Source organism: Bufo bufo, chromosome 5, assembly GCF_905171765.1.
Source record: "Bufo bufo chromosome 5, aBufBuf1.1, whole genome shotgun sequence".
NCBI classification, from domain to species: domain Eukaryota; kingdom Metazoa; phylum Chordata; class Amphibia; order Anura; family Bufonidae; genus Bufo; species Bufo bufo.
In genome coordinates this window covers 271689031-271706632 of record NC_053393.1, presented here as the reverse complement: position 1 = coordinate 271706632, position 17602 = coordinate 271689031, and the positions used below count along the sequence as shown (strand labels likewise).

The 17602-nt window shown below is 44.7% G+C and overlaps 1 protein-coding gene across 1 annotated transcript in view; it reads left to right on the top strand.

The window, feature by feature from the left end:
• The window catches only part of TRIO (trio Rho guanine nucleotide exchange factor), a 796191-nt gene that overhangs the window by 433303 nt on the left and 345286 nt on the right, over window positions 1-17602 (top strand).

Below are 17602 nucleotides of genomic sequence, written 5' to 3'. Positions count from 1 at the left end.
TTGGCAGTAGAGTACTGGTAGTTTTCCCTGAAAATCTAACTAAACCAACTGTCGAAAAGCTCAGCATATGACATATGACTAATGTGTTCATCCAAAGCTGAAGCAGAACATTCCCTTTACAGTCAGACAAACCTAGACATAATGGGTTGTGCGGTGCTAGTGTATTGTTGACCTGTCCTCGCTCTATCTGGGCTTGCTGTACTATAGGGGCTTGTGAATAAGTGGAGTTTAATGAACCGGAGTGCTGGTGGCCAGTGTGATTCTGTGGGGAGTGATTGCAAATAGCTGAATATAATTTATAGCAAAGGTCCTTGTGAGTTAAGTGCTTGCATTTTGGTACTGACATTTAAACCCATTTTTTTTCTCTGCTGTTTACCTGGTTAAGGGGAGTGGTTTGTGCTTCCAGGTGCTATTAATTGCACCACTGAACTCATCCTGAGCTCGCTCTACCTGGGCTTCCTCAATTTGTGGAACGAGCGGCCCATTGTAGAAATGCCTATTCTTGTCCTTTTTGCGGGGCCACGGAACGGAACGACGGATGCGGACAGCACACGGAGTGCTGTCTGCATCTTTTGCGGCCCCATTGAAGTAAATGGGTCCGCACCCGAGCCGCAAAAAAAATGCGGCTCGGATGCGGACCACAACAACGGTCGTGTGTATGAAGCCTAAGTGGGATTGTTAATAAGTGGAGTTTAAAGAACCGGAGTTTAAGACAAGGAGCAAGAAACTAAGGTGTGATAGATTTTCCTTGTGTATTGTTGGCTTGATTCTAGGTAGTCCTCCAACTACAGCAGACAGGGTCCAATTCTAACTCGTATTTACTGTTTTCCTTCGTTACTGTTCATCCCCATCTAAACATGTGCTCCATGGACAATGCTACTAAGTGTGTGTCCTGTGCAATGTATGCATGCCTTGTAGAGCCATTCGAGGGTGAATACATTTGCACTAGATGCAATCATGTTGCATATTTGGAAGCCCAGATCTTGTATCTAAATAAGCAGCTTGAAATACTTAGGGGCATTGCAGACCTGGAGAGAGGCTTAGACCTCACTGTGCAGGCACTGACTGGGGTCAGTGAAATGGAGGTGGGAGGAGGAGGGCAAGATCAGGACTATCAAGTAGGCAGTGGGGTTAATGTAGGAACAAGGGGTAGAGGGAAAAGCGCCAGGGAGGCTAGTCCTGAGCTGGAGCACCCTAGTAAATATGCCTGTTTGGCTGATTTTAGGGATGAAAGCCCAGGGCCAGCAACACTGCAGCAAAGCATTTCTCCTAGCAACCAGGAAGATGTCCCCTGCAGGAAGGATCGGAAAAGGAGTGCAGCAAAGGTTAGACAGATGCTGGTGGTATGGGACTCTATTATTAGGAGGACAGAGAGGGTCATCTGTCGCCGAGACCATGAATGCCAACAGTGTGTTGTTTTCCAGGTGCTCAGGTTCGGCATATTGCGGATCAGATTGACAGATTGCTGGATGTGGCTGGGGAAGACCCGGCGGTCCTCAATTCCAGGACCTCCAAGGTAGTGTTTTCATAAATACTACCATAGCCACGAGCATCACCAGTTAAATAAGTGTCTCAGAAGCTGGTGCAGGAAGGAAGGGTTTGGGTTCATGGAGAACTGGGCCGACTTCTGTCGGTTACAGGCTCTACATTAGGGATGGGCTGCACCTTAATGGGGAGGGTGCAACTACCCTGGGGGAAAATAATGGTTAGATGGCTGGAGGAGCTTTTAAACTAGGATCTGGGGGAGCGTGGGGGGTCATACTAATAAAGGGGTAGATAGAGTGTGGGATATAGGAGAGGACAGTGGGGATTTAGTGGGGGCTGGGGTTAGTGGGGAAAGTAGGGAGAAGACTGGTCAGAACTATACACCGATGTAAAATAGAACTGCTGGTAACAGGAAACTGTTACATACAAACATCAACCAAGGTGACCCAAAAATCCTAGATATTCACTTTACAGGTAATAGTAATTTAAAATGAATTTTCACAAATGCCAGAAGTCTAGCTAGAAAAATGGGGGAGCTGGAGGCTATGGTACTAGAAGAACACATAGATGTAGTTGGTGTGGCTGAGACATGGTTGGATTCTTCGCATGACTGGGCTGTAAATATTGAGGGTTTTACACTATTTAGGAAAGACCGGGCCAGAAGAAAAGGCGGTGGTGTGTGCCTGTATGTGAGAATTGATCTGAAGACAAGTGTGAAAGAGGCAATTGTGGGTGCAGATGGTGAGGATGTGGCAACCTAAGTTCAAAGGGATATAAACACTGAAAAAATAATACTTGGTGTAATCTATAGACCCCCTAACATCACAGAGGAGATAGAAATGCAACTGTATAACTAAATAGAGTGGGCTGCACAGGCTGGGACAATGGTTATAATGGGAGATTTTAACTTCCCATATATTGACTGGGGTCATGATTCTGCCTCAACCACAAAGGGGAGAAAATTCCTCAACTTGCTGCAGGACCACTTTATGGGCCAGTTTGTAGAAGCTCCCACTAGGGTCAATGATTTGTTGGACCTGGTAATTTCTAATGATGCAGAGCTTGTTGGTAATGTTAGTGTTCGAGAAACACTAGGTACCTAATAGTGACCACAATATAATTATATTCTCCCTAAATTATAAGAAGCAAACTTAGTCAGGCAGAGCAAAGACACAGAATTTTAAAAAGGCTAATTTCCCTGGGTTGAGGGCAGCATTTCAGGGTATAGACTGGGAGCAGCTACTGTCACATAATAATACAGAGGATAAATGGGAGAGCTTCAAATCCACATTGAGTAATTGCACTAAAAAATGTATCCCTTTAGGTAACAAGTATAAACGGCTAAAATTAAAACCCCCATGGCTAACAGCTACTGTATAAAAGTGCAATAAGACAAAAAGAGAGCATTTAAAAAATACAAATCTGAGAGGTCAGCTGTAGCATTTGAAGATTACAAAGGTCTTAATAAAATCTGTAAAAAGGAGATAAAATAAGCAAAAATGCAAAACGAACAGCAGGTGGCAAAACAGAGCAAAACAAATCCCCAATTTTTTTTAAAATATATAAATGCTAAAAAACCAAGGTCTGAGCAGGTAGGTCTCCTAAATAATAGTAATGGGGGGGGGGGGGTAGTCACTGAAGATAAGGAAAAGGCAGAGTTACTAAATGTTTTTATTAGCTCTGTTTATACAAAAGAAGAGAAAGAAGCTGATATCTGTGGTGCTGGGGCTGTTAGTACATCCAGTAATATTCTCAATTGGCTAACTGTAGATATGGTCCAAGATAAATTAAATAAGGTAAATGTGAACAAGGCTCTGGGTCCAGATGGATTACACCCAAGAGTGCTTAAAGAGCTCAGTTCAGTCATTGCTGTGCCCCTGTTTATAATTTGTAAAGATTCTCTAGGTACTGGTACAGTGCCAAGTGATTGTCGCAAGGCAAACGTGGTGCCCATATTGAAAAAAGGATCAAGGTCCTCCACAGGTAATTATAGACTAGTTAGTTTAACTTCTGTTGTGGAAAAAAATGTTTGAAGGACTCTTAAGGGACTATATACAGGAGTATGTGACTATAAATAATATTATAAGTGATAACCAGCATGGGTTTACCAAGGACAGAAGTTGTCAGACTAACCTGATTTGTTTTTATGAGGAGGTGAGTAGTAGCCTGGACAGAGGGGTGGCTGTGGAGGTAGTGTTTCTTGGATTTTGCGAAGGCTTTTGATACTGTCCCTCATAGACGTTTAATAGGTAAAGTAAGGTCTATAGGCTTAGAAAGTATAGTTTGGAATTGGATTGAAAACTGTCTGAAGAACCGTGTCCAGAGTTGTGGTCAATGATTCCTATTCAGAATGGTCCTGAGTTATAAGTGGTGTACCCCAAGGTTCAGTGCTGGGCCCTCTATTATTTCATTTATTTATTAATGATATAGAGCAGGGATGCTCAACCTGCGGTCCTCCAGCTGTTGTAAAACTACAACTCCCACCATGCCCTGCTGATAGCTGTAGGCTGTTTAGGCATGCTGGGAGATGTAGTTTTGCAACAGCTGGAGGGCCGCAGGTTGAGCATGCCTGATATAGAGTATGGGATTTAATAGCACCATTTCTATTTTTGCAGATGACACCAAGCTATGTAGTACTATACAGTCTATGGAAGATGTCTATATACTACAAGCTGACTTGAACACTCTGAGTGATTGGGCATCAACTTGGCAAATGAGGTTCAATGTGGATAAATGTAAAGTTATGCATTTTGGTAGTAATAATCTCTGTGCTTCATATGTCCTAGGTGATGTAACACTGGGAGAGTCACTTATATAAAAGGATTTGTGTGTCCTTGTAGATGGTAGATTAAATAACAGCATACAATGTCAATCAGCTGCTTCTAAGGCCACCAGGATATTGTCATGCATTAAACGAGGCATGGACTCGCAGAGCAAGGATGTAATATTACCACTTTACAAAGAGTCTCATCTGGAATATGCAGTTCAGTTCTGGGCACCAGTCCATAGAAAGGACGCACTGCAGCTGGAAAAAGTACAGAGGAGAGCAACTAAACTGATAAGGGGCATGAAGGTCTTAGTTATGAAGAAAGATAAAAAGAACTGAATTTATTTAGTCTTCAGAAGAGATGTCTAAGGGGGGACATGATTAAACCTATACCAATATATAAATAGGCCATAAAAAAAAAAATACGGTGAAAATTTGTTCCATGTAAAATGCCCTCAAAAGACAAGGGGGGCACTGCCTCCAACTGGAGAATAAAAAATTCATTCTCCAGAAGCGGTAATCAGAAGCTACCACTGCCACCAACGAGGAGGAGGGAACCCTGTGGCCACTGCCACCAATTATTTTAATAGTGACCCCACTTTCCTGTTGTCATCCGCATCCTCCCCATCATCTAGCGATGATGATGAGGCCAGGGGACCGCCCTGCTAGGGATCCTGTGGCCCACCCTAGTACGAGCAGCTTTGGGGCTCGTACTAGTTTTCCGGCCCACCAGTTACATCCACCAGAGCCCCCTGCCGGTGAACCTGTCTGGTATACCCCAGACCGATTTGAGCCCATGATTCCTGATTTTGTAGGCCAACCAAGAATCCAGATTTCCACAATGGGCTTCACTGAATATGACTATTTTAGTCTTTTTTTCCAGTGACCACTTTGTAAATCTGATGGTGGAGCACTACGCCCAACAGTTCGTTGCTCAACACCCGGGCTCATTTTTGGCTAGGCCCAGTGGCTGGACCCCAGTCAGTGCAGCCGAGATGAGGACATTTTGGGGCCTCGTGCTGCACATGGGCCTAGTCAAGAAACCTAGTGTCAGGCATTACTAGAGTGGGGATGTCCTCTACCAGACCCCACTTTACAGTATGGCCATGACACGCTCCCGGTTTGAGGCCATCCGGAAATGCCTGCATTATTCAGATAATGCAGCATGTCACCTTACATCACAAAAATTGTAATAGCAAAAATTGTAATAGCAAGCGATCAAAAAGTCATATGCCCCCCAAAATAGTGCTAATAAAACCGTCCTCTCATCCTGCAAAAAATGAGCCCCTACATAAGATAATCGGCTGAAAACTAAAAAAAAAAAAGACTCTTAGACTATGGAGATACTAAAATTACTTTTTTTTGTTTATAAAAAGATAATATAGTGTAAAACATAAATAAACATATTAGGTATCGCCGCGTCCGTAAGAATCTGCTCTATAAAAATCCCCCCAAACCCTCAGATGAACACGGTCAAAAAAATGAAATAAAAACGGTGCCAAAAAAGCAATTTTTTGGCAAATTTTCCATTTTAATCAGTTTTTTTCCAATAACAAAGCAAGGGTTAACAGCCAAACAAAACTTAATGTTTATTACCCTCATACTGCAGTTTACAGAAACACCCCATATGTGGTCGTAAACTGCTGTATGACCAAACGGCAGGGCGCAGAAGGAAAGGAACGCCATATGGTTTCTGGAAGGCAGATTTTTATGGCCTTTTTTTTTTAGCACCATGTCCCATTTGAAGCCCCCCCTGATGCACCCCTAGAGTAAAAACTCCATAAAAGCGACCCCATCTAAGAAACTACACCCCTCAAGGTATTCAAAACGGATTTTACAAACGTCGTTAACCCTTTAGATGTTCCACAAGAGTTATTGGCAAATGGAGATGAAATTTCAAAATTTATATTTCTGGTAACCTTGCCTCACAAAAATGTAATATAGATAAACCAAAAATCATATGTACCCTAAAAATAGTCCCAACAAAACTGCCACCTTATCCCGTAGTTTCCAAAATGGGGTCACTTTTATGGAGTTTCTACTGTTGGGGTGCATCAAGGGGGCTTCAAATGGGACATGATGTAAATAAACTAGTCCAGCAAAATCTGCCTTCCAAAAACCACACGACGCACCTTTCCCTCTATGCGCTACTGTGTGCCCGTACAGTAGTTTATGGCCGCATATGGGGTGTTTCTGAAAAACTACAGAATCGGGGCAATAAATATAGCATTTTGTTTGGCTGTTAACCCTTGCTTTGTTATTAGAAAAAAATTATTAAAATGGAAAATTTGCCCAAAAATTTAAATTCTGAAATGTTATCTCCATTTGCCATTAACTCTTGTGGAACACCTAAAGGGTTAACGACATTTGTAAAATCAGTTTTGAATGCCTTGAGGGGGTGTACAGTCGTGGCCTAAAGTTTTGAGAATTACATAAATATTGGAAATTGGAACAGTTGCTGCTTAATTTTTTATAATAGCAATTTGCATATACTCCAGAATGTTATGAAGAGTGATCAGATGAATTGCATAGTCTTTCTTTGCCATGAAAATGTACTTGCTGTCATTAAAGGACTTGCTGAGATAATTTCAGTAATCGTCTTGTTACCTCAGGTGAGAATGTTGATGAGCACAAGGCTGGAGATCATTATGTCAGGCTGATTGGGTTAAAATGGCAGACTTGACATGTTAAAAGGAGGGTGATGCTTGAAATCATTGTTCTTCCATTGTTAACCATGGTGACCTGCAAAGAAAAGCGTGCAGCCATCATTGCGTTCCATAAAAATGGCTTCACAGGCAAGGATATTGTGGCTACTAAGATTGTACCTCAATCAACAATTTATAGGATCATCAAGAACTTCGAGGAAAGAGGTTCAATTCTTGTTAAGAAGGCTTCAGGGCATCCAAGAAAGTCCAGCAAGCGCCAGGATAGTCTCCTAAAGATGATTCAGCTGCGGGATCGGAGTGCCACCAGTGCAGAGCTTGCTCAGGAATGGCAGCAGGCAGGTGTGAGCGCATCTGCACGCACAGTGAGGCGAAGACTTTTGGAAGATGGCCTGGTGTCAAGAAGGGCAGCAAAGAAGCCACTTCTCTCTAAAAAAAAAACATCAGGGACAGATTGATCTTCTGCAGAAAGTTTGGTGAATGGACTGCTGAGGACTGGGGCAAAGTCATATTCTCCGATGAAGCCTCTTTCCGATTGTTTGGGGCATCTGGAAAAAGGCTTGTCAGGAGAAGAAAAGGTCAGTCCTGTGTCATGCCAACAGTAAAGGATCCTGAGACCATTCATGTGTGGGGTTGCTTCTCATCCAAGGGAGTGGGCTCACTCACAATTTTGCCCAAAAACACAGCCATGAATAAAGAATGGTACCAAAACACCCTCCAACAGCAACTTCTTCCAACAATCCAACAACAGTTTGGTGAAGAACAATGCATTTTCTAGCACGATGGAGCACCGTGCCATGAGGCAAAAGTGATAACTAAGTGGCTCGGGGACCAAAACGTTGACATTTTGGGTCCATGGCCTGGAAACTCCCCAGATCTTAATCCCATTGAGAACTTGTGGTCAATCCTCAAGAGGTGGGTGGACAAACAAAAACCCACTAATTCTGACAAACTCCAAGAAGTGATTATGAAAGAATGGGTTGCTATCAGTCAGGAATTGGCCCAGAAGTTGATTGAGAGCATGCCCAGTCGTACTGCAGAGGTCCTGAAAAAGAAGGGCCAACACTGCAAATACTGACTCTTTGCATAAATGTCATGTAATTGTCGATTAAAAGCCTTTGAAACGTAAGAAGTGCGTGTAATTATACACTGCTCAAAAAAATAAAGGGAACACAAAAATAACACATCCTAGATCTGAATTAATTAAATATTCTTCTGAAATACTTTGTTCTTTACATAGTTGAATGTGCTGACAACAAAATCACACAAAAATTTAAAAATGGAAATAAAATTTTTCAACCCATGGAGGTCTGGATTTGGAGTCACACTCAAAATTAAAGTGGAAAAACACACTACAGGCTGATCCAACTTTGATGTAATGTCCTTAAAACAAGTCAAAATGAGGCTCAGTAGTGTGTGTGGCCTCCACGTGCCTGTATGACCCCCCCTACAACGCCTGTGCATGCTCCTGATGAGGTGGCGGACGGTCTCCTGAGGGATCTCCTCCCAGACCTGGACTAAAGCATCTGCCAACTCCTGGACAGTCTGTGGTGCAACGTGACGTTGGTGGATAGAGCGAGACATGATGTCCCAGATGTGCTCAATTGGATTCAGGTCTGGGGAACGGGCGGGCCAGTCCATAGCATCAATGCCTTCGTCTTGCAGGAACTGCTGACACACTCCAGCCACATGAGGTCTAGCATTGTCTTGCATTAGGAGGAACCCAGGGCCAACCGCACCAGCATATGGTCTCACAAGGGGTCTGAGGATCTCATCTCGGTACCTAATGGCAGTCAAGCTACCTGTGGCGAGCACATGGAGGGCTGTGTGGCCCTCCAAAGAAATGCCACCCCACACCATTACTGACCCAATGCCAAACCGGTCATGCTGGAGGATGTTGCAGGCAGCAGAACGTTCTCCATGGCGTCTCCAGACTCTGTCACGTCTGTCACATGTGCTCAGCGTGAACCTGCTTTCATCTGTGAAGAGCACAGGGCGCCTGTGGCAATTTGCCAATCTTGGTGTTCTCTGGCAAATGCCAAACGTCCTGCACGGTGTTGGGCTGTAAGCACAACCCCCACCTGTGGACGTCGGGCCCTCATATCACCCTCATGGAGTCTGTTTCTGACCGTTTGAGCAGACACATGCACATTTGTGGCCTGCTGGAGGTCATTTTGGAGGGCTCTGGCAGTGCTCCTCCTGTTCCTGCTTGCACAAAGGCGGAGGTAGCGGTCCTGCTGCTGGGTTGTTGCCCTCCTACGGCCTCCTCCATGTCTCCTGATGTACTGGCCTGTCTCCTGGTAGCGCCTCCATGCTCTGGACACTATGCTGACAGACACAGCAAACCTTTTTGCCACAGCTCGCATTGATGTGCCATCCTGGATAAGCTGCACTAATGAGCCACTTGTGTGGGTTGTAGACTTCGTCTCATGCTACCACTAGAGGGAAAGCACCGCCAGCATTCAAAAGTGACCAAAACATCAGCCAGGAAGCATAGGAACTGAGAAGTGGTATGTGGTCACCACCTGCAGAACCACTCCTTTATTGGGGGTTTCTTGCTAATTGCATATAATTTCCACCTGTTGTCTATCCCATTTGCACAACAGCATGTGAAATTGATTGTCACTCAGTGGACAGTTTGATTTCACAGAAGTGTGATTGACTTGGAGTTACATTGTGTTGTTTAAAGAGGACCTTTCACAGATTCTTACCCTATGAACTAAGTATACATACATGTGGAGCGGCGCTCGGGGATCTCCCTGCACTTACTATTATCCCCGGGCGCCGCTCCGTTCTCCTGCTATGTCCTCCGGTATCTCCGTTCCCTAAGTTATGGTAGGCGGAGTCTGCCCTAGCGCTGGCCAATCGCATTGCAGAGCTCACAGCCTGGGAGAAAATAACCTCCCAGGCTGTGAGCTCTGCGCTGCGATTGGCCAGCGCTAGGGCAGACTCCGCCTACCATAACTTAGGGACTGGTAGCTCCGCCTACTATAACTTAGTGAGCGGAGATACCGGAGGGCATAACGGGAGAACGGAGCGGCGCCCGGGGATAATAGTAAGTGCAGTGAGATCCCCGGGCGCCGCTCTACATATCTGTATAGTTAGTTCATAGGGTAAGAATCGGTGAAAGGTCCTCTTTAAGTGTTCCCTTTATTTTTTTGAGCAGTGTATTTCACTACATCACAGAAACAACTGAAACAAAGATCTAAAAGCAGTTTAGCAGCAATCTTTGTGAAAACTAATATTTGTGTCATTCTCAAAACTTTTGGCCACGACTATTGTTTCTAGAATGGAGTCATTTTTGGGTGGTTTCTGTTATGTAAGCCTCACAAAGTGACTTCAGACCTGAACTGGTCCCTAAAATTTCAAGATTTACTTCTAAACTTCTAAAGTCTTGTAACATCCCCAAAAAATAACATATCATTCCCAAAATGATCCAAAAATGAAGTAGACTTATGGGGAATGCAAAGTAATAACTCTTTTTGGAGTTATTACCATGTATTATAGAAGTAGAGAAATTCAAACTTGGAAATTTGCAATTTTCTACAAATTTTTGGTAAATTTGGTATTTTTTTTTACAATATGTGACGAAAAAACAATCTCAGAATGGCCTGGATAAGTCAAAGCGTTATCACCACTTAGTGACACTGGTCAGATTTGCAAAAAATGGCCTGGTGAAATAAGGCTGTGTCCTAAAGGGGTTAAGTAGCAGGCTACACAGAGCGGCGCCCAGTGATGTCCCAGCACTTACTATTATTCCGCTACGTTTGTCCACTATGCCCCAGTTACCGTCTCCTGCTCCATATGCTAATTACTACTTTCGGAGCAATGGGGAGGAGACATCAGCTTCTCTATTGGGCGTTCCTTCTCCCTGCTGTAGCGCTGTCCAATCGCAGCGCAGGGAGAAGGAACGCCCACTAGAGAAGCTGATGTCTCCTCCCAATTGCGCCAATAGTAATTAGCATATGGAGCAGTAGACAGTAATGGGGCACAGCTGGCGAACGGAATAATAGTAAGTGCTGGGACATCTCTGGGTGCCGCTCTATGTAGCCTGCTACTTAAAGTCTGAACCCAGGAAAAGTCCTATCATTGGTGGCGCAGTACGCCTGCCCCTCTCTTCTCATTGGTGGCAGCAGAACAGGTGGGAGGGAGAGACTGCTTCCTTCTCCCCTGTGCTGCTGAGAGCGTGCTCATGTACCGTTATACTAGACTGCGCAGCCCAGTACTGAAAAAATGGAAATCCCAGTATCGATACCGGGACAAAAATATCGATTGGGTATCGAAATTTCGATACCCGCAACAACCCTACTACATACAATGGAATGCGATTTGTGATCAGGTAATACAATTTCTTTGTGAAATTCGGCGATGCAGCCGAATCAAATTTTTTATAACTTCTCTCATCTCTAGTCACTCAATGGCTAAGAGCTGAGCGCTGCGATTGGCCAGCGCTACAGCATAGGAGAAAGAGACGCCGGCAGGCTCAAATGGGTGGAGCCTAACTGTGACTTTACCGGAGCCTATAACCGGAGAACGGAGCGGCGCCCGGGGATAATAGTAAGTGCAGGGGGATCCCTGGGCGCCGCTCTCCATATATGTATATTCAGTTTACTTACTTGATTCAGATGAAAGGTCCTCTTTAAAGGGAAAAAAAAAAAAGAAATGAAACCCAGAAAACATTCACAGGATTGCATTTGTTTCCAATTTCATCCCATTTGAAATTTCTTTTAGCTTCCCACTACATCATATGCAATATTAAATAGTGCCATTAGAAAGTATACTTGTCCTGCAGAAAAGAAGCCCTCATACATCTATGCGAATAGAAAAATAAATAAAAATATGGCTTCGGGAAGGGAGGAAGTACAAAACAGAAAATCGCTAGAAGGGTTTAAAACATATTTTGCGCCTAAAACTTGCCTACTAGCAGAGGTTTAAACTATTTAAAAATAGATGGTATGTGCAAAGTTCTTATGTCCCACAAGCAACAGGTATTCTCAAAAACTCTGAAACAAAGGCTATTGAGGACACAGAAGACCATGACATAGCTACTGCCACTGAGACAGACATTAATCAGAAAAGTATTTTCTCCTATCAGCTATACCTCTCTTGCAGATGGTGAGCTAATTAGTTTTAGCTTAGTGTCCATAGAAAGCACACCTCTGTGCTTATTCTGGGCTTTCTCTGCTTTTATTCTTTTAGTTTACTGTTTCTGATGTTTTCCCTGCTGAAGGAAAGCTGTGCTTCTCTGTTGATCCCAGAGGGAAGGTCGAATAATGTTGGTCCTCCTTTTCTTTCCACCCTCCTCCAAGAAGACAAAGTGAAACAGATCAGCCCAGCTGCTTTGTTGCCTGCCAGCCATGGGGTCACCCCTTATTTGTGTCTGCTCCTTCCACCAGCGTACTACCACCACTGTGTGCTAATCGCTTAATGGGGTAACCGTACCGTGGGGGAGCCAAAGTGAAGAGTATTTTTGGGTTCCGTAACTCTTTCTTACCCTGTCCCACTCTTTCCCATTATCCAGGGTAACCACTGAGTAGGGCCCCCACCCCTGTTCTGTTTCTATGAGCAGGCCTCCATTTCAACAGTCCCCATCCCACCCCAGCCCTTTTCACTTCTTAAAGGGCTTCTGTCAGCCCACTAAACCGTTTTTTTTTTTTTTTTTTTTGCTTAATAATAACCCCTACACTGCGATTTATCCATACATAAGTAAAATAATAATTTTGGTTCAGTAGAATTTGCTAAAACCCTATTTTTATAATATGTAAATTACCTTGCTACCAGCAAGTAGGGCGGCTACTTGCCGGTAGCAGCCGCATCCTCCGATGGTAATGACGCCCCCTCTGCTTGTTGATTGACAGGGCCAGGGAACAGGATCTTTCTCCGCTGGCCCTGCCTGTTTTCATTCAATATCTGGCGCCTGCGCCGCGGCCGTACCTATCTTCAATCGGCACAGGCGCACTGAGAGGCGGCCACTCACTCGGCCGCTTCATCCTCAATGCACCTGCGCCGATGACGTCACATCTACACCCGGCGCAGGCGCATTGAGGATGAAGCGGCCGAGTGAGTGGCCGCCTCTCAGTGCGCCTGCGCCGATTGAAGATAGGTACGGCCGCGGCGCAGGCGCCAGATATTGAATGAAAACAGGCAGGGCCAGCGGAGAAAGATCCCGTCCGCTGGCCCTGTCAATCAACAAGCAGAGGGGGCGTCATTACCATCGGAGGATGCGGCTGCTACCAGCAAGTAGCCGCCCTACTTGCTGGTAGCAAGGTAATTTACATATTATAAAAATAGGGTTTTAGCAAATTCTACTGAACCCAAATTATTATTTTACTTATGTATGGATAAATCGCAGTGTAGGGGTTATTATTAAGCAAAAAAAAAAAAAAAAACGGTTTAGTGGGCTGACAGAAGACCTTTAAGGCTGTGACTTCAGTGGCCTCACAGTGACATGTCTAGCGGCCTATTCCAGGCTGAGGCCTGATTCCTAGCCCTGAAGGGTCATAGACCATTTTACTACTCCTCTTCTGACTGGTCTGACATTGGGACTCCGGACTTGCGCCATGCAGGCCCCTGCCCCGTTAAGAGACCAAACTTTGAAACTTACAGAACTCTATGTGGGCAGGAAATGGTTGCACGCATCCAAACAAACAAATGGATAATCCACAGTATTACAAGATTGAGACAGCACTTCTAGATTCAAATTAAGTGATCCTTTTTATTCCAGATGTGTTGTTTGGGCTTAACACAGTTTTGTCAATCATACATACAAACAGTGAGTGCACATTTATATGGGAAGTGTTGACATTATCACCACCGATGATGTCACAAAAGTCAAATAGCAAATCTAATTATTTGCCCATTGAACATATAGACAATTCTATATCCATGCAAATCCCCATTTGGGAACTTAAAGTGGCCCTGGAAAATACACTAAAAGTGGCCCTGTTTTGTAGTTGGGTCCAGATTGATGGAAGGCAGGGCCAGCAATACCATATTGTGGCACATTATACCACCCCAACAGAGCCAAATACCACAGTCCATCACAAAATACTGCCAGCAGCACAAAGTACAACCCCAAAAACTTCCACTGGCCGGCCCCCTGGGCATAGGCTCACCTGGAAATTTTCCTTTAAGGTCTATGGCCAATCCCACCCCTGACTCCTGCTAACCCCCAGCCTTCTCTTGACACTTCTTAGAAGTGGCGAGAAGCTCAAAAACTAGTAGCCTACAGTGGAGTCAATAGCTTCGAAAATGGCACATAGGCCGTATTTTACTGCCATGCTGCTGTGTGCTACAATGTGCCGTGCTGTGCCTTTACTAACTTCAGACGTGCAAAACAGACCCATAGTGCCATGCTTCCCATTGTGCCAGCCACCAGACTACTACCTCATGACCTGGCTGGCTGCATACCACTGTTGCTCTGCACAGGCATATGGCATAATCAGATTAAAAGTATGTGATGGGTTGGGGGGAGGAGGATGGTGAGATTGGGGGGATGATCGGGAAAACTAGCGTTGTGACTGATGGTGGTGTAAATGAGCATTGTGAATGATGGTGGTGTAAATGAGCATTGTGAATGATGGTGGTGTAAATGAGCATTGTGAATGATGGTGGTGTAAATGAGCATTGTGAATGATGGTGGTGTAAATGAGCATTGTGAATGATGGTGGTGTAAACTAGCATTGTGAATAATGGTGGTGTAAACGAGCATTGTGACTGATAGGTGGGAAGAATGAGCATTGTGACTTATAATGGGGGTAGGGCTGCTACAAGTACTCGACTAAATAGAGTAATACGACACAAAAAAAAATCCTTAACGCAAATTTTTGGAAACTGATGTGTTTGCGTCACGTGACCACGAAGCGGGAGTGAAGCGCTTGCTATTAATTCCACTCCGTGGTCTCTCACTGCGCTCGGAATACTCACCTTTCCAGCAGGGGGCCTCCGGACACTCCACAGCACGTCCATGGTCCCGCGCTGCACTGACATTCTGACATACGCACGCCGTGACCTGACGCGCTGTGTGACGTTAGGCGCAGAGCAGCGCGGAACCATGGAGTGTCGGCAGCGCCCCTGCTGGAAAGTTAAGTTGGTGCGACTAAGGCCGGGCGCCCGGAGTGCACAGCGTCATAGCAACCAATGACGCTGTGCACTCCGGGTGTCAGAAAGCACAAGGGGGCAGAGCTTCTGGCACAAGGGGGGAGAGCTTGAATGCATTGGGGTGGGGGAGAGCTGATGGCACTGGGGGAGTGGAGCTGATGGCACTGGGGGAAATGATGCACTTGGATTGATCGCACGGGGGGAACGAAGGGTGTTCGGGACTGATGGTAGGGGGTCTGATGAGTTTTTATAAAGGAAAACAGTTTATTAATTCATTTTTTTTATTAGATTACTCGATTAATTGTAAAAAAATATTCGATAGAATACTCTATTTCTAAAATAATCGTTTACTGCAGCCCTAGATGGGGGGAAATAAGCATTGTGACTTATGATGGGGGGAAATAAGCATTGTGACTTATGATGGGGGAAACGAGCATTGTGACTTATGATGGGGGAAACGAGCATTGTGACTGATGATGGGGGAAACGAGCATTGTGACTGATGATGGAGCTGGATGGTTATCCTGCATGTGATTGCTGGGTGGATTTGGGGACAATCAGGAGCAAACTTTTAACAACTTTGGGATGTGGGGGAGGATGGTGAGCGATGGTGAGCCTGCATGTTATTGCTGGGGGGATGTGGGGACTATGGCTTCTAAGTACTTTGGGGGTGGGCGAGGATGGTTAGCCTGCATGTGATTGTTGGAAGAGGGGGACGATATGGAGCCTGCATGTGATTATTCTGTGTGGGTGGTCGAGATATTTTTGTGATTAGTGCAAGGTTGCTGAGCACTGATTGTTACTGTGAGGGAAGGGGGGGGTGACCGACCAATGTTTGGGGCCCCACTAATCATACACTTGCTGACTGTGGGGTGGTCGTTTTTAAAAGATTTTCAGGGTTGCCATCCCCCACCACTGTCAGTAAGTGTATGTATGGTTGGTGGGGCCCACATATTGGTCCCTTATGCGTATTCAGAGGGGCAATGACATGCTGAGCACATCACTTGAAACATTCATTCAGAATGCACAGTCCCTTGTCATGTGCTGGACATCACTTCCTGAGAAATTTGACTATTTGAAGAAGTTTGCAATTCTGTTAGTCTTTATGTCGAGATATTTGTGCGAGCAGATATTCTCACATATGAATGGCATCCTCTGCCCCTCATGATGCAGGCTTACTGCAGACCATTCTGAGGGCTGTGCCCAAAGTTACCTCATACCAACCCTAGCGGGATCGTCTTTGCAAAGAATTCAGGGAAAAGGGTCACACTGAATGATACGTTTATCCAGCTGTTTCTCAGCATATTTTCCGGGTTGCGGCTGAAGCTCCACTGGTCCCCACTATAGTTGATGGGGCCAGACAGCATCCTGGGAGTGACCGTGATAGATCTGGCAGCTGTTCCCGGATCTGTCCAGCGCAAATGCGAAACAAGCCCCAGTTATATTGGTTGTATGTTTGGGGTCACTGCCCTGCAGCAGAATGAATTTGGAGCCAATCAGACCTCCCTGATAGTATTGAATGATGGATACGTATCTGCCTGTAGTCTCATAATTGTGGACAGCCTTAATCCTGACCAAATCACCTTTTATATGCTGAAATGTAGCCCCAAACTTGCAAGGAACCTCCACCATGCTTCACTGTTGCCTGCAGAAACTCATTTCTGTACCACTCTCCAGCCTTTCCCCAAACAAACTGCCTTCTGTTACAGCCAAATGTTTAAAAGCTTGACTCATCAGCCAGAAAATGTGCTGCCATTTTTCTACAGCACAGTTCTGATGTTTTTGTGCATAATTGAGTCACTTGGCCTTGTTTGTACTTTGAAGGTATGACTTTTGGCTGCAATTCTTCCATGAAGACCACATTTGGCCAGACTTTTCCTAACTGTATATGGGGGGTGTGGGGGAGGGGGTGTACTTGGGTCCCACTGTTTTTTGCCAGTTCTGAGCTGATTGCACTGCTAGACATCTTCCAATTTCGAATTGAGATAAGCATGATGTGTCTTTCATCTGCTGCTCTATGTTTGGGGCTGCTTTTCAGCAAATGGTTTTGTGGATTTGTTTTGGATTAAGGTGTTCTCACTGCTGAAAAAAAACTGATATTTATTCATAACACAATACCATCAGGGATGCGTCAGATTGTCTTCAGATTTATTCTGCAGCAGGTCAAGGACTTCAAACATACAGCCAATGTCATTAAGAATTTCAGTGTAAAGAACAACAATAAATCTGGGAAATGATAATATGGCCCCCACATAGCCTTGATTTCCACATAAAGTCTGTCTCTGATTACATGAAGGGAGAGAAGGAATTGTTCAAGTCTACATTTAGAGAAGATCTGTGGTTAGTTTTCCAGGATGTCTGGGACAATGTTCCTGCCAAGTTCTTCAAAAACTCTGTGCCTAGAATAATTTATGCCATTTTGAAGGCAAAGGGTGGTCACCCCAAATATAGATTTGATTTAGATTTCTATCCTGTTCATTCATTTAGCATTTTCTTAATTGATTAAAAAAAAAGCTGTACACTGAATGGGACTGAGTTGTAAATAGGCCATGTGACTAATGTACGGTGGTCTAACAAGAGGCTTGAGT